Source organism: Callithrix jacchus, chromosome 20, assembly GCF_049354715.1.
Source record: "Callithrix jacchus isolate 240 chromosome 20, calJac240_pri, whole genome shotgun sequence".
Classification (NCBI taxonomy): Eukaryota; Metazoa; Chordata; class Mammalia; order Primates; family Cebidae; genus Callithrix; species Callithrix jacchus.
The window spans coordinates 44,311,578-44,330,139 of record NC_133521.1 but is presented as its reverse complement, the minus strand read 5'-3'; positions in this window follow the sequence as shown (position 1 = coordinate 44,330,139).

The following is an 18,562-nucleotide window of genomic DNA, read 5'->3' as shown; positions in this document are numbered from 1 at the left end:
TTATGGAGAGCCAGCAGCCTCCAGGGACTTATTTCTTTGAAGAGTCACTTTTTAAATCTCAGAAATAATCTGCATAGTTGAAACTTCTGCTCCTCTGGGATTGTTATTCCTTCATTAGTTAAAGTGATTTACTGAGTCACAGGAAATTTCACTGCTGGACCAAAAAGTGATTCAATTTCCCAAGCATTTACTGAGCGTTTTCCCCAAGCCTGGCCCTGGACTGATAAAGCTGCTCCGTTCTTGCCCTGGTGGAGACCCTCAGTCTAGCAGATGCCCTGGGAGCCAGTTCCCTCAGTCATTCAACAAACGTAGACAGCTCCTACTCTGTGGTAGGCACTATTTGGGGGTGCTGGAAATATAGCAGCCTACAATAGAGGCAAAACTCCTCATCTTCCTGAAGCTTACCTCTATGGCAAATGTGCAGAAAGTGTCTTAGTCTGTTTCATGTTGCTATAAAGGCACACCTGAGGCTGGGTAATTTATAAAGAAAATAACCTTTATTTGGCTCACAATTCCGGTGTCTGGGAAGTTCAAGACTAGGCACCTAGGGCCGGGCGCGGTGGCTCACACTTGTAATCCCAGCACTTTGGGAGGCTGGAGAGGGTGGATCACGAGGTCAAGAGATTGAGACCATCCTGGCCAACATGGTGAAACCCCATCTCTACTAAAAAAGAAAAAAAATGAGCTGGGTGTGGTGGTGTGTGCCTATAGTCCCAGCTACTCTGGAGGTTGAGGCAGGATAATCGCTTGAACCCAGGAGGCAGAGGTTGCAGTGAGCCAAGATCGTGCCACTGCACTCTAGCCAGGTGATAGAGTGAGACTCTGTATCAAAAAAAAAAAAAAAAGATTGGGCATCTGCCTCAGGCTGCTTCCAGTCATGGCAGAAGGTGAAGGGGAGCATGTGTGCAACAACCACATGGAAGAGAGGAGGGGAGTGAGGGGGGAAGGTGCCAGGACTTTTTAACAACCAGCTATCATGGGAACCAGTAAAGTGAGAACTCACTCACCCCTGAGGGAGGGCATTCATCTGTCCAGGAGGGATCCTCTCCACAACCCAAATGCCTACAACTGGGCCCCACCCTGACACTGGGGATCAAATTTCAACCTGAGGTTAGGAGAGGACACAACGCACCCCAACCACAGCAAAGTAGAAGGCACAAAACACTCAGAAAACTCAGGGGAAGCAGCCACAATGGGAGGGAGGGGAGGGCTACAGGTGAACTGCACCCCCAGGAATTCTTATGTGCAAGTCCCACCCTCAGTGCAGCGGAATGTGACTATACTTGGAAATAAGGTCGCTGCAGGTGTCATGAGTGAAGATGATGTCCTTAGGGCAGACCCTAATCCAGTCTAATTGGTGTCCTCATGAAAACAGAATGTGGACATGAAATAGGCGGGCATAGAGGGAAAATGACATGATGACACAGGCAGAGACAGGGCCAAAGGCTACCCACAGTTGCCGGAAGGTGAGGGAGGGGCCTGGAGCAGATGGTTCCTCACAGCCTCCGAAGGAACCCACCCTGCCAACACCTTGATCTCGAAATTCTGGCACCCAGAACTGTGAGAGGATCCATTTCCGCTGTTTAAGCCACTCTGTCTGGGGTTCTTTGTTAGAGAAGCTCAGGGAAATAAATCCAGAGGGCCCCAGAGAGGGGCATGTGGCTTTGAAAGACAGGCAGAGTTCAGCAACAGAACAGGGGACAGTGCTGGCAGTGACAGAAACAGGCTGGGTGTGTTTCAGCCGACAGGGACGCTCTGCTAAAGGAGGAGGAGACTGGGAAGCCCCCGTCTTGCTGGGAAGGCTGTGGAACAAAGCTTGGCAAAAGGCAGAGACAAAAGAGGCCAGACAGCAGGCAGGACGGGAGGTAAGTCTTGTTACAGCTCAGTCTGGGCAGAGATGCTCTGTGCACAGAGCCTCCTCATGGCAGGGGGTGGGGTGTGCTCCGGTGACCACAGGTGTCCCTGTACTCACTCCACCCCTGATGTGGTGTGGCTGTGTCCACACGCAAATCTCACCTTGAATTGCCATGTGTTGTATGAGGGACCCGGTAGGAGGTAATTGAATGATGGAGGCAGGTCATTCCTGTGCTGTTCTTATGATGGCGAATAAGTCTCGTGAGAGCCGATGGTGTTTGTAAAGAGGAGTTTCCCCACACAACCTTCTCTCTTTGCCTGCTGCCATCCATGTAAGATGTGACTTGCGCCTCCTTGCCTTCTGCCATGATTGTGAGGCCTCCCCGGCCGTGTGGAACTGTAAGTCCAATAAATTTCTTTTTTTTTTTTTTTTTGTAAATTGCCCAATCTTGGGTATGTCTTTATCAGCAGCATGAAAATGGACTAATAGCATGAAAATGAACTCTTTGCCTTTGGGAAAGAGAATCTCTCATTTCACTGGGCACGAGAGTGTGGTATCCCACAGATTCTGCCCAAATATTACATGGGATGTACATATAGAAATAAAAATATTTGTAGTTTATCTAAAATTTAAATTTAAGTGGGATGCTGGCTTTGGTTTCTTTGTTTGTCTCTGATGTTTTCTCTAATTCTGGGAACCCTAGATGATAGGTCAGCTTGGGTTCCTTGTCTCCAAAGTGAAACAGCCCCAGGCCCTCACCCCAGTTCCCTCCAAGCAGTGGCCAAAAGTCCCATTTGGAGGAAACCTGGGTTCAGTGATGTAAGCGTGTGTGCCAGCAGAGTAAGATCAGCCTGCAGCTCACCCCAGGGCCCCAAGAGCAAAGGTTCCCAATAAGAAGCCATATCCTGGGACTGTGGTTGGGCCGGGTCCCTCTGGGGAAGCTACCAAGGACTGAGCCCTCCTCTCCTTGGCCAGGTTATGGCAGGAAGAGGTGGGTTCATGCCCACGAGGCCGTGCAGTGAACACTCTGCCCCACTGCTCTGTGCTTTCCTGGCAGAGCTTCCACCATGAGAGTGGTTGCCAGCAGGAGCCGCACAGCCCACCCAGAAAACCACCATGCACCTCTCCAGCGAGCAGCCCAGCCCCACACAGTCCTGGGAGAGGGGCCTCACGCAGGCCTTGGGCACATGTGCCCAGGAGAGGTAAGACAGTGACCTGCAAGCCCTCAATTTGCAGACCTCACTTTTGTCCACAGATGCCTGTAAAAGGCAGACCCGGCCGGGGGCGGTGGCTCACGCCTGTAATCCAGCACTTTGGGAGGCCAAGGCAGGCAGATCACCTGAAGTCAGGAGTTCAAGACCAGCCTGGCCAACAAGATAAAACCCTGTCTCTACTAAAAATACAAAAATTAGCTGGGCATGGTGGTACCTGACTGTAAGCCCAGCACTTTGGGAGGCCGAGGCGGGTGGATCACAAGGTCAAGAGATTGAGACCATCCTGGTCAACATGGTGAAACCCTGTCTCTACTAAAAATACAAAAATTAGCTTGGCACGGTGGTGCGTGCCTGTAATCCCAGCTACTCGGGAGGCTGAGGCAGGAGAATTGCCTGAACCCAGGAGGCGGAGGTTGCGGTGAGCCGAGATCGCGCCACTGCACTCCAGCCTGGGTAGCAAGAGCGAAACTCCGTCTCCAAAAAAAAAAAAAAAAAAAAAAAAAGCAGACCCAACCTGCACAGAAGACATTTTAAGCCACCTGGTCTGAGAAAAGCCAAGAAATGAGCTGAATCATACCCTATGACCACCTCTCTTTCTCCTTGTCACTCTGTGACTCTGACTCGCACAGACACGTGAGTGCACGACACAGGAGGAAGAGACCTCAGCAGCCTGGAAACTGCCACAAGCTGCTCTCTAGCCATGGCCTCTGAGAGAGAGGGAGCTGACGAAAATAGCTCTCTCACAGTTTATTCACTCATCAATTACTTCTAAGCTCCTACTATGTGCCAGGAGCTGCTCTAAGTACTGGGAATGCAGGGGTGAACAAAACACATGTAAACTCCTGTTCTATGGACAAGAAACCCTCTCCCTTATAGACAGGAAACCCCTGTCCCTATAGACATGAAACCCTTGTCCTTATAGACAAGAAACTCTTCTGAATGCCTCCTGTGTGCCAAAAACTGCTTGATGGCTACATCCAGGGTCAAAGAAGACAAGGTTCCCGCCTGCCCTGCAGGGAGGCACTCATCCATTCATTCACTCATTCATTCATTCACTCATTCACTCATTCACTCATTCATTCATTCACTCATCCATTCATTCACTCATCCATTCATTCACTCATTCACTCATTCATTCATTCACTCATTCATTCATTCACTCATCCATTCATTCACTCATTCATTCATTCACTCATTCATTCATTCACTCATTCATTCATTCACTCATTCACTCATTCACTCATTCATTCATTCACTCATCCATTCATTCACTCATCCATTCATTCACTCATTCACTCATTCACTCATTCATTCATTCACTCATTCATTCATTCACTCATCCATTCATTCACTCATTCACTCATTCACTGTTTGACTGTGTCTAATCATCTGCTCTATGCCAGAGAGTTGCTAGATGCTGCAAAAAACTAAAACAGTAAGATGGACATTAACAGTCTCAGATCAGGGAAAAAAAAACTCTGAACAACAAGATAAATTCCTTAATGGGAGGAAGTACAAAGTGCTTCTAAAATGCAGGAGAGGAGAGGCAAACAACCTGGGATTAAAGAATCAGAGAAAAATCCGTGAAGGAGTTGGGTTTTAAAGGATGCATAGTCGCTCACCATGCAGAGAAGACAGTCACCTGTGCAAAAGCAGAAGAGCTTAAGAGAAAAAGATGTTTCTGGGACAGCCAATTGAGTAGAACATGAACTAGATTAAGAATCAAGATGAGTCTGGGGAGCGAGGTTGGAATTCAGCTTTAAAGAACCTGATACTCATTCACCTATTCCACAAATAGGTATTGAGCACCTACTATGTGCCAGGCACTGAGGAGATAGCTCAGAACAAAACAGTGGAAAACTCTGCCTTGAGGGAGCATATTTTTAGCAGGAGAGGCAGACAAGAAATTTAAATTTAGAACTGGAAGATGTGGATGCTGATGAGTAGGACGGGAAAATAAAGTGGGAAAGGGGAAAAGTGGGACTCAAGAAGAGTCTCACTGAGGAGATGCCCTGAGAAGGTGAGGCAGCAAATGGTGCAGCCACCTGCGGGAAGGTGCTCCACCCAGGAGCATGGCAAGTGCAAGAGGCCTGGGGCAGGAGGCAAAGCCAGGGGTTAAAGTGGCTGCAACAGAGTCAGCAAAGGGGAGAGCAGAGGGGACCAGTTCCAAGTGGCAGAGCAAGGACTTTGGCACAGGACTGAGGACAGAGGGAGCCACTGGGGCCTGAACACAAGGGCATGTAGACTGGCATTATTTGGAAGAATAACTCGGGCTGCTAACATGGTAGAGGTGGACAGGAGCAGGGAGAGGTTGAGATGTCAGCCCCCAACAAAGTGTCTCATGCTGATGCCAGGTATTCAGGAAGGAGGGAGTGAGTGAATGAATAACTGAATAAACAAATAAGTAAATAAATGGATAGATGGGTAAATGAATGAAGGGAAGGGTGGAAGGAGGGATAAATGAATGAGTGGATAGACGAATGGATGAAGGGATGAAGACATGGAGGAAGGGATGGAGGGCGGATGGGTGAGAAGATGAACAAAGAATGAATGAATGGAGTGAGGGAAGAAGGAATGAATGGGTGTATGAGTGAATGGATGAAGGAATAGAGGGGGTTGGAGGAATGAATGGGTGGATGGGAGGATGGATGAATGGAGGAAGGGATGGATAAATGGATGGGTGGATGAATGAAGGGATGGAGGGAAAGCTGAATGGGCAGAGGGATAAAGGGATGGAGGGAAAGATGAATGGGCAGAGGGATAAAGGATGGAGGGAAAGATGAATGGGCAGAGGGATAAAGGGATGGAGGGAAGGATGAAGGGGCAGAGGGATAAAGGGATAGTGGGAGGGTGGAATGGTATATGAATGAAGGGATGGAGTGGGCTGCAGGGATAATGGATGGATAGGAGAATGGATGAATGAATGAAGGGATGGAAGGAGGGATACACAGATATATGGAGGGATGGAAGGAAGAATGAATGAGTGGATGGAGGGATGAATGAATGAATGAGTAGATGGTTGAAGGGATGGAGGGAGGGATAGAAAATGGATAGGTGGTTGGATTAATGCATAAAGGGATGGAGGGAAGGATGGAGGGATAAATGGGTAGATGGATGAAGGGATGGAGGGAGGTATGGAGGATGAATGGGTGGATGGAAAAAAGGATGGAGGGAAGGATGGAGGTATGAATGGGTGAATGGACAAATGGATCAAGGGATGCGGGATAAATGGGTGGATGGATGAAGGGATGAAGGAATGGAGGAAAGGATGGAAGGATGAGTAGGAGGAATGGATGAATGGGTGAATGAGTGAATACATGAGGGGCTGGAGGAAAGGATGAATGAAGGGATGCAGGGATGGAAGGATGGAGGGATGAATGAGTGGATGGATGGATGGATGGATGGATGGACAGGAAGCCTCAGAGCACTGGGCGCCAACTGGGGCCTGAGAGGACAGTCTGGGGAGGAGGCTCAGTGTGAAGTTCTCTGCTTTCCTCTATTAGTAATAGTAATAATAGCATTGTATTCATTTCCTGTGGCTGTGGTAACAAATGGCCACAAACTTAGTGGCTTAAAACAACACACTTTCATTCTCTCACATTTCTGGAGGCCAGAAGTCGGACACAGGTCTCACTAGGCTAAAACTGAGGTATAGACAGGCTTGGTTCCTTCAGGAGGCTCCAGGGAGAGTCTGCTTTCCTGACTTTCCCAGCTTCTAGGGGTGCCCACATTCCTTGACTCATGGCCCCATCCATCTTCAAAGTACCTCACTCTAACCACTGCTACCTTCACCCATCTCTAAGTCTGACCCTCCTGCCACCACACTGCAAGAACCTTTGTGATGACATTGGGCACCCTCAGATAACCCAGAATGATCTCCTCATCTCTTTACCCTTAACCTAATCACTTCTGCAAAGTCCCTTTTGCAACATTAGGGTGCATATTCACAAATTCCAGGGATTTGTATGTGGGCATCCTTGGGGGGCTGTTATTCAATCATCCACAGTTCCCGCAGCCAGGCTATGCAGGCTCATTGCCACTGGTGGCGTCAGTGAGTCCTCCCAGCAGTCCAGGGTGCAGGCGCTATTGTTGCTCTCACTTTCCAGGGGTGAAACTGGGGCTCAGAGAGGGTCAGTCACTTTCCCTGCTCACACAGCTGGAACCTGGAGGAGCAGGGATGCAACGTGCTGGTTGCTCCCTTGCATGGCCGGGCCTCTGTGCGCACCCCTGAAGCCAGTGATTGAGAACAGCACATCAAATCTGCAAAAGATGCGAAAGGACTTCACACTGAACCTGCAAAAGATGCACCCCAGGACCCTGGCCCTGCCACCTCACATGAAAGCAGGTTACCCGCTGGTGAGAACAAAGTGCTTTCTGAGCTCTCAGGGGGTGCTCAGAGGAGCCATTTGGGGAGGACAGCTTCTAATTCCCTGGCTCTGTGACAACGCCACCTCATGCAGGGACCACAGCAGGGTGGCTGGGTGAACTCTCCTGTCAGGAGGAAAAGAGCCAGAAGCCCCTTCTGGCACCAGGCACAGGACAAAGTGCCGGCCCTTCTCCAGAAGATGAGTTCAGCCTTATTTGTTTTCCTTTTTGTGATTGAAAATGCTCAGTTTCTAGTCCCAGCTGGACAGTAGAGCTGTTCCTTTAAAAAGAAATAGAAAGTGTGGTCCTGGCAGAGTGAACTGGAGCAATAAAAAATAAATCTTTGTAATTGTTGTGGAGACAGAAAGCAAAACAAACCGGGCTTAAGTACAATGTAAGAAAATGTCAGCGTTGGAGGGGCCAGCCATTAGCATCAAAAATCATTTCTGTCCCCGGAGGAACTGCTGGAGGAGACCAGCGCATTTGACTCTCGGCATTCCTCCTGCTGGGTTTCTTGGAATGCCAGACGACTACACTTTTTTCTGTTTCCTGAAAAGGATGGTGGCTTTCGAGACGGTGATGGAGGGACCCTCGGAAATAAGCCTGGGAGAGACGACGGCCGGCTCCCACCCTCACGGCCTCCCTCAGGTGTCCACGGATCCCGGCTCCACACAGCACACCAGGGCAAGGGCAGGGTATCTTTGCAGTCAGCTAATTCCCTTTCGATGTCATCCAAACGGAGCATCCAGTTTCACGTGTACAACACAGAGATAAACCGGGATCTTTCCAGACTCCAAGGCTGACCTTTGCTCCCAGACATCATGATGGCATCCTCCCTCTCTGTGCCACTTGGCATACGTGCACACACGCATGCACACACGTGCACATATATACACATGCACACACACGTACAGGCACACATGCACACACATGCACACACGTGCACATATATACACATGCACACGTACATGCACACACGCACACACACGCATACACATGCACAGTGCACACAAATGCACACAAATGCACACACATGCACACACGTGCACATATATACACATGCACACACACGTACATGCACACACGCACACACACGCATACACATGCACAGTGCACACAAATGCACACAAATGCACACACATGCACACACGCACACACACACATGCACAGCACGCACACATACATGCGCAAACACATGTATGTATGTGTTCGCATGTGCACACACGCACAAGCGCACACGTATGCACATGTAAACACACATGCACACACACAGGCACACATACACATATGCACACACAACTTTATGGTTGTGAGTAGGTGTCCAAAAAGGACCTGGGATTTGCTGGGGACAGTCCTCCTTCAAAACAGATGCCCCAGTGGAACCACTCACTCTTTCATTCTCAGAAGGTTTTGGAAAGGATGATTGGGAGACTTGCGACATGAGGAAGCCCATTTCCCAGATGAGAAAACCGAAGCCCAGACAGGGAGGTAAGTGGGCCAAGTCACACAGCCGATAGGAGACACCTTGGAATTCACATTCTAGCCTGGGGAGCCCAGCACTGTTGCCTTTCATCACCGCCGCCTCCTGGCCGAACAGACGGGTGTGGGTTTCACACAGACAGGCCCCCACGCACTGACACAGCCACGCTGCCGGCTGGATCAGAACAAACCAGACTTCCTATCTGAGGTTGTCTTCCGTGCTGGCTTCTCTTCCGAACATTCTGCATGAATTTAAGGCAAGACCCAAGGATCAGCTATTTGCTCTTTTCCCCTCAGTGCCTCCTGTTCAGGAGCTGGAAGCCCCTCCCTGGCTGCCTGGGCTTTAATTCTGGGTTTATCTGACAGGTTACCAGCGTTCCAGGTACTAGGGCAGTGGGCAGAGACAAACTCTTTCCTGAGATTTTCCTGGGAGAAGCCAAAAGGGATTTTCGCTTTGCCTTCCATCTCCAAATGCGCCCTCCCCGGAAACGTTTTTACCACTGGCGCCTTTTACACTGGCCTGGCCATCAAGGCACCGAGGGGGATGCCCTGGGCCTCTCCCAGTAAATCAGACATTTGGACACTAAGTGCACGGAGTGGGAGAGCTAGACCTCTCAGCCTTGAGCTCTGAAGAGAGGCCCATAAGCTTGCTGCGGATGACACAGGGTCGGGGATTAGCAGGTTTTACAAACTCCAAACATCGATAAGGGTGAAACAGGAAGAGCTGCAGCTGCCGGGCTGGGCCGCTTATACAGACACCAGAGAGGGTGTGGCATGCCTGTGCAGGCCACCCTCCTCCACTTACTAGCGTGCAGCCATGGGCAGCAGGTGTGACCTCTCAGGAGCCTCTTCTGCATCACAGGGACCTGCATTTGTTCCTCCACTGACAGATGCATCGTGTGTCCACCTTGGGCTGGCCTGGGTCCAGATGTTGGTGGTGGTCCTGGGAACAACCCACCCTAGCCCAGCTTTGGCTCTCCGGGGGCTCACACTGCAGTTGTGGAGAAATACAGTCCACAAGGAATGCCTGAGACAGGGAGATCGCCACAGGAAAATAAAACCTAGTGTGGAACAAGTGGCTAACACTGTGAGAGATTCTTCCAGCCAGGGGCGTTCCTGGTGGAAAGGGAAGCCTCTCACATGTGAGCCGAGATCTGAAATGGGAGAGGGCAAAGCAGCAGACATCTGGGGCACGACTTGTCCAGTGCAGGGAACACTGCATGTGCAAAGGCCCTGGGGAGATGAAGGGGTGGCTGGTTCCTGGAAGTAATGGTGAAAGGAGCTGGCAGTTTTAGGAGATGACCCTGTGGTAAGGGCTGTACAAGAACTCCCTAGTGAGGAGGAGGGAAAAGAGGCAGTGTTCAGAAAGGGCTGAGGACTGTGCCAGGACGGGCCCTATGAGCTGGGCTTTTGCCGGTGCTAAGGCAGAGGGCATGCCTAGGGGCTGCATCGGCCTGGAAGCATGCCACTGCAGGAAACCCCACAGGATTCCAGGGAAACGCACCTGCAGGCTCCTCCTCCCTCAATCAGCCATCAAGTCCCCACAGGACCCAGCTGGGAAAGGTCCATATTCCTTTTTGAAAGAGGAAGCGTGGAATGACTTGCCCAAGATCACGCAGCCAAGAAATAGGAAAACGTGAACTCGGACTGTGGACGAAGTGTATTATTCTTGCCTCCATGACAGCACCCTCCAAATACACAGACCCCAAAACAAACCAGAAGACAAGGGTGGATGGGCTTTGGGGGAAGGGCCCCCAAGTGTGGGCAAGCTGGTCTACAGAAAGAGAGCAAAATGCTTGTCTCTTTCAAGCAGGTGTTTCTGGTGTGAGTGTGCTAAACACATTTGTGCAAATGGTATTTTGAGGATAATAATGGCCAATGGCAAACATTTTAAGCACCGTGGGAGGTGATTCCGTGTCATCCCCTGTCCTCAGAGATGGACGTCCTCTTCACTCCAGGCCTGGAGAGAGTCTGGCTCATCATAGGTGGTGAATTAATGAATGCCCTTCAAAATTGGCATTTCTTCTCGTTTTTTAATGAAGAAACTGAAGCTCAGAGAGGTTTGAAGAACATCAGGTCCCACATCTGGTACACAGTGCCGGGAATCAAACTCAGGTCTGTCTACTCAAAGCAGCATTGTTTCCTTCAGTCTCCCAGAGGTTCAGAGTCACCATTCCTTCCAAAGTGGCTCTAAAGAAAAGCAGATTTAAAAGGAAGCCAGTGGCTGAGGGGCCGCCTATTATATCGTCAATTATACCTGACACCCCCACTCTCCCTCGAGAGGGCTCTTCCTGACTCTAGGAAAACGGGAACAGTACCTTATCCTATCTCCATCCTCTCCTGGCAAAAATAGCTTTCCTCCTCATTTGGGAGACAATGGTTTCTGAACTCATGAAAGTCAATCAGACAGTTCCCAGATTGCACTGGGGACCTCGGGTTTTGTGGGCAATTGTCACTTGCCATGAAAAGCAGCTCATCATAGGAAGCCAGATTCCATACATATTTTTGCAGGGGGATGGCAGTGGCTTCAGCTGCCGTCAACTAGTAGTGCCTGCCTTGAAGTTTCTGAGACTCTACCCAGACAGTGGAGAGAGAGGGGATTGATTGGTGATGTCTGCCTTGGACATCCGTGGTGGGGGTGAAAAACAGCTGTGAATTTAACTACTGGTCTAGACCTTGGGCTAATCAGAGGGAAGAATTCAACATGTATGAAGTGAGCTGGAAGCACTGTGAGTCTAGAGCACCTTAACCAAAGTACCCAGCATTTATTGCACCATTCTAAGAGTTCAGCAAATTTAGCCCCTCATCAGCCCCAGGAGGTAGGACCGTGATTGGCCCATTTGATAGATAATATAGCTTAGAGGAAGAGGTTGAGTCACTTAGTAAGGAGCGGAGAGGAGCAAGGAGTCTGTGCCCGAAACCACTTGTCTCCAGGCTTACAGGCGGTGGGAGGAAAGAATGCTGGCTCTGAATATTCAAATCTGGGTTCAGTTCCTATCAGAGAGATAGGTGGTTACAAGCTCTCAAATGACACTTCGGTCTAGCCCCAGATGCAGGTGGATATTAGTGTTTCTATTGTGTCACATGGGGATTCAGAGAAGAAAAGTGGCCTATCAAAGTCACACAGCTTGGAAGAAGAGAAATCAGGACCCAGCGCAGGGCTTCTGTCTCCTCTCCCTGACATGCTTCCTGCTGCAGGAGATGAGACGAGGAAACATCCTGTGTGTCAGGGTCAAGCGATCAGAACCAGCCCAAAGAATGAGCCAGAACTCGAAGCAATGTGACTGTTCTTAACTACAGAGGCTGATTGCGCAGAAGTGCAGGTTTCCAGACCGTCCTTCCCTGTGTCCGCGAACTTCCAGGCTTCCCAGTTGCTCTCCGAACACATGCAGATGCCCTGGACCAGCACCAGAGCAGCTGTTTGATGGTATTCCCAGCCCAATTGGAAAAAGAAATTAGCACAAACCTCCAGAGAGAGTCTGTTCTCATGGAATCTGCAGCCTGGTTGGGCTGCTTAGAGTGGGAAGGGAAGCTCCATCTAAATTCACATTCTCTTATCTGTTAACTTGTTTGTTTCTGTCTCCAGCCAGTCCCTAGTCCCACAAGGGAGGACCTGGCACATATGAGAACACAGCAAACAGCAATCCAATAGAGGACGGAGCAGAAGCCAGACTCCAAGCCCTTTACCTACAGCCCATCACTGTGGCCCGAAGACCACCTTTGGGGGCCCCTATCAGATGCCTTGCTGGAGGAATACAGCTGTGGTCCTCTCCCGAGAGCTCTCTTCTGCAACTAGAGGGAGTCATCTCTCCATCATGATCCAGAAATCAGCAGTTCCTGGGTGATTTCCTGTTGTTTCCAGGCACTCCCCAAATCTGGGTGCTGGGAACATCTTCTTGACACACAGCAACCCCAGGAGTCATGGCCCACACCACAACACTCACAGCCTCAGCAATTAGACACCATGCCATGTTCTTTGTCATAGGGCTTTCCTTCAAAGCAGTGCCTATATCTATAAAAGTTTCAGACCATAGACATGTGAAAGTACAACATGAAAATTCTCCATGCTAAAGACCACTATTGCAAACAAGTGTTCACACTAGCAAATGTACATACATCCCCTGAAAGCATTTAAATTCTTATGAATTTAAATTTTTAATAGGTGAAATATTAGCATTAATGGAATTGCAATGATCAAAACTCTATGAAAAAGGTTTACTCAGAAGCTTCACCCCCTCCTCTATCCCTTCTACCCATTCCCACTCCTTGTGGGTAATGAAGCCCTGAATTATTCCTCATTTATTTTTCCTTCATTTATTTGTGGGGGGCGTATTTATCTACATTTTGCCAAAACATGGCATAATATGCATTCTGTTTTATGCTTAGGTCTTTTTTTCTTTGTTATTTTACTTGTTTTACCTTGGCTATCACTCCACCACACTTCATATCACAATGCCTCACTCTTTTTCACTGCTGCATAGTACTCCACTGAATGGAAATACCATAGTCTATTCCATTGAATATGCTAGATGTAGACATTTTGGTGATTTCCAGTACTTGTTGCGAGTAGTGCTGCAATGAATGACCTGTATACATTTGCTCTCCTCTTGTTAAAGCATGCAACTTCTACACGGTGCAAGCCTACACAGTCTGCATCGTTGAATTTTGCATATTGAAGAGCACAGCCTCTGGAACCAGACAGCCTTGGCTGCAGCTCTGCCTCTTTAAATCGTTAGCATCTCTGTGCCTTGGTCTCCTCATTTGTGAATGGAGATGACAAATGGTACTATCTCTGTGGAGCTATGGTGAGGATCAAATGAGCTAACATGTAAAAAATGCTCAGAACAGTGCGTGGCACCTGGGAAATGCTCAGGAAATGTTGGTCGTATGAGTCTGTACCAGACGTTGTCAGTGCTGCAGCCAAGCTGGTAAATGTTGAACAATGAGCTCTCAAAAAGAAAACCCTGAATTACAGCACCTGCCAATTTCCATGGTGTAAATACTCCCACGTGGCTGACATCTAACTAAATGAACGGTTGTCTCCACACACGTAGCTGGGAAGAAATGCTCATATTCCAGTGGGAGCTGGTCCCGCACACCCCCCTGTGCCCTCTGGCCTGACCCCATTAGGACACCAGCTGCCCAGCAGCCAGTGCTGGGGTGTTTTACCAAGTGCTGCCCTCAGAAGGCAGTCTGTCTGAGAGTATGCAAAGCCAGCAGTGCCTGGGAGTTTACAGCCCCCAGAGGCATCTTGTGGGTACAAATACTGCAACCGTTGGCCCCGATTGGCTGTCTCTGGGATGTGACTTCTTGCCCAGGGCCTGAGTCAAAGGCATCTTCAGCCTTGGCTTGGCTTCCTGCCTTTCTTCCTCTCAGTTCCTCCTCCCCCTGTCTTTGGAGATAACTTTCCTGGTAAATTCTTTCTACACACAACCTTGTTCCAGGGTCTACCTCTAGGGAACCCACCTAAAGCTGCATCTCTAGATATCCTTTTCCCTCAAATGCCCTGGAATTTGGGAGAGTTCCTCACTCAGTAGTTCTCAACAAGCCTTCCCATTAACCTCACTATAAGCTTTTCTGGGTTTCATCTGTGTCTGTGCCCCAAGGTGTGTCTGTCGTGGGGGATGAGTCATGGAGCAGAGTCCTCCCCAGTGACTCAGCAATGCCATTTCCTGCCCACAACATTTTAGAATCCTTGCACTTTGACACAACGGGGCCAGCCCACTCCTGATTCACCAGCTCAGTTTTCTGTCACATCCTGTGCTTTCCCTGAGGATTTTTCTGTTCTTCTGACCAGAGTCAACGCCATAAGCACCAGAGAACAGAAACATGGTCAGACAGTCTCCAAGATGGCTCAAAAACATAGAGGCAAACGTGGAGGGACGGGAGGTCCTTGGCCCTTTTCTCCTGATATGGACTTCGCTGTGTTGAAATGTCCATCATGTCTGCATTCCCTTCCTGGTTTTCCCCAAACAGGCTGTGGCGGGGGACCAGATGGCGTTCCATGTGGTGGAAACACGAAGGGATCGCTCGCCAGCAAGCATAATCACTCTGGAAACATTCAGAATACTCATATGCTCTGTACTTTTTCCCCAAGTCAACAGGGCAGAAATGCATCAGGAGAAAGTCAAAGGTTTCCGTCAGAATCCAGACCACAGGGAGAAAATGACGAGTGGATGTGGCTGACGCTGCGATCAGTTTCTCCATGAACCTGACAGGGAAGTCTTCTTAGAGGGCACCTCGGCAGCTGGAGTTGGCTTCCACAATGAGCAGAAGGTGAGGAGCTGCCAAAACACAGCCACTTTCAAAATCCAGGGAACACAGAACTAAGTCAGCAAAGGAATAACAAGGTCCCAGGCTGCAAAAAAAAAAAAGTGGGGAAAATTTGTCCAAGAGCTGTACTGAACTCTTGCATGGGCACTGACTTACACAAATCATCCGCACGGCCTCTGAAACCGGGCAGCCCTAAATCACGTCTTGAATTCCACATGGTTAATCTGCAGGCAAAGAACATGCTTTAGGGTGAAATGTAGTTGTTGTTTTTCACTGGGCTTGCAATAACATATTATAAATGACTAAGGCTCGATGACACTTTGACACCAGTCGTGAAATCATCCCCATGCTCTTGACCCAGTGCCAGAAGAGGATCTTGGTATAGATAAAGTGACGGTGCTTTTTCTTCCTGAAGAACTCCAGGAACAATCCAGAACCATATGAACCAGGATATTTTCAGGCAGAATTCTGAACTTAAATTGGTCGCTTCCTAGTACGATAATTTTTTTAAATTATAGGTTTAGGAGGGACTTTCATTTTATCTCTATCATTTTATTTCTTTTATTTTTATTTTTATTGCATTTTAGGTTTTGGGGTACATGTGCAGAACATGCAAGATAGTTGCACAGATACACACGTGGCAGTGTGCTTTGCTGCCTTCCTCCCCTTCACCCACATTTGGCATTTCTCCCCATGCTATCCCTCCCCAGCTCCCCCCCGGCTGTCCCTCCCCTATTCCCCCCAATAGATCTCAGTGTATAGTGCTCCCTTCCCTGTGTCCATGTGTTCTCATTGTTCATCACCTGCCTATGAGTGAGAATATGTGGTATTTCATTTTCTGTTCTTGTGTCAGTTTGCTGAGAATGATGTTCTCCAGATTCATCCATGCCCCTACTAAAGACACAAACTCATTGTTTTTCATTGCTGTATAATATTCCATGGTGTATATGTGCCACATTTTCCCAGTCCAGTCTATCATTGATGGGCATTTGGGTTGGTTCCAGGTCTTTGCTATTGTAAACAGTGCTGCAATGAACATTTGTGTGCATGGGTCCTTATGGTAGAACGATTTATAGTGCTTTGGATATATACCCAGTAATGGGATTGCTGGGTCAAATGGAATTTCTAAGGCCTTGAGGAATCGCCACACTGTCTTCCACAATGGTTGAACTAATTTACACTCCCTCCAGCAGTGTAAAAGTGTTCCTATATCTCCACATCCTCTCTGGCATCTGTTGTCTCCAGATTTTTTTAATAATCACCATTCTAACTGGCATGAGGTGGTATCTCAATGTGGTTTTGATTTGCATCTCTCTGATGACCAGTGATGATGAGCATTTTTTCATGTATGTCTTCTTTTGTAAAGTGTCTGTTCATACCCTTTGCCCATTTTTGAATGGGCTTGTTTGTTTTTTTCTTGTAAATCTGTTTGAGTTCTTTGTAAATAATTTTTTTAATAAAAAACAAGCAAACACACAAGAAGAAAAAAGAAACAAGAAATTTAAAAATGTCCTGTCTATCTTACTAAAGCCAAAACGTAGGATTGACGTTTTTTCCTGAACACAGGCATGGTCCATGTCTAATCTGGATGATGTGTGTCCAGCGTTCTCTTTCTTCAATCATCTGATACTTTTATATTCAACTTGCTAGAAAAAGGTTGCTTTCCACTTTAATTTTCTCTCAAAGAATTTCCCAGATTCTTGAATCCATATGCAGCGGTTGAGAGCATAGACGTTGGACTCAAAAATGAATTTAAGTCCTCAGTGTGCCATTTACAAGATGAGTAACGAGGAATGTGCAAATCCCTTCTCCTCTCTAAGCTCAGGTGAGTGCCTTATAAGGTTTCTGGGGAGGTTACAAGACACAAGGCATAGAAAAGGGCTTCCCGGGCCGGGCGCGGTGGCTCACGCCTGTAATCCCAGCACTTTGGGAGGCTGAGGCGGGTGGATCATGAGGTCAAGAGATCAAGACCATCCTGGTCAACATGGTGAAACCCTGTCTCTACTAAAAATACAAAAAATTAGCTGGGCATGGTGGCGCATGCCTGCAATCCCAGCTACTCAAGAGGCTGAGGCAGGAGAATTGCCTGAACCCAGAAGGCGGAGGTTGCGGGGAGCCAAGATCACGCCATTGCACTCCAGCCTGGGTAACAAGAGTGAAACTCCATCTCAAAAAAAAAAGAAAGAAAGAAAAGGGCTTCCCGTGTTATAGTTGAATCATAGAGCAAGCCCAGTGCAGGACAATAATGATTCTTTCTTTTTCTTTTCTTTCCTTTTTTTTTTAAGGCAGGATCTCGCTCTGTCTCCCAGGCCAGAGTGCAGTGGTGTCTTCTCGGCTCACTGCAACCTCCATCTCCTGGGTTCAAGTGATTCTCATGCCTGCTTCCTGAGTAGGTGGGATTACAGACACCTGCCACCATGCCCAGCTCATTTTTGTATTTTTATTAGAGACGGGGTTTGCGGATTTTTTTGGTATTTTTAGTAGAGACAGTGTTTCAACATGTTGACCAGGCTGGTCTCAAACCCCTGACCTCAGGTGATCTGCCTGCCTCAGCCTCCCCCAGTGCTGGGATTATAGACATGAGCCACCATGCCTGGCCCAGGTATGATTATTTCTGTTTACTTAGTTTGTCCCTTACTCAAAACAGATGAGTTATTTACAACATAGAGTTTGTGTCTCTGTAACTTTGTAATCATGCAAAATAATTGTACATGATCTACATATGCACAACACACACACACACACACACACACACACACACACATACACACAGACATTTTTAGAATAAGAATTTTCTCCAAATTGAACTGTAAGAGCCTGTGTGATTTGGGATAGTTGCTGCTGCTTTCCCAGCTAATAAAGTTGTCTAAATCTGTTTACTTTCAAATTAATATAAAGAGCTTCATTAGCAGCCTCCACGGATGACCCAGCCACCCAGTTGCGTACAGAGACAGTCTGGGGATAAATGTTGGCTTGCCCATGATTTGTTTTTAATGACTTGTGCACACAGATCATAGGCTCTGCTGAAAGCCTCATTTACTCTGGAAATTCCTGAAATTACTATTCATTTTGCCGAGTTCTGTGTTTTTTTTTTACCCTCTTGAAAGCTCACAAAAACCCTCTGAAAAAGAAAAGCATCTGCATACATATTTTTGTAGATTTGAAAACACAAATGATTTGATAGAAAGCAGGTTCAGGGTGAAATAATTGTGACAGTGATTCAGATCTCTGACTTTTTTTGATGCTATGGAAACCCCGGCAGTGGAGAAACTTTGATTAAATAGATTCACAGTAGATTCAAGCGTGCTCAAGGGCTGGGGTCGTAACGTCCCTGGAGTGGCTCGCAATGCTGAGTACATGGCAGACGCCCAATCAG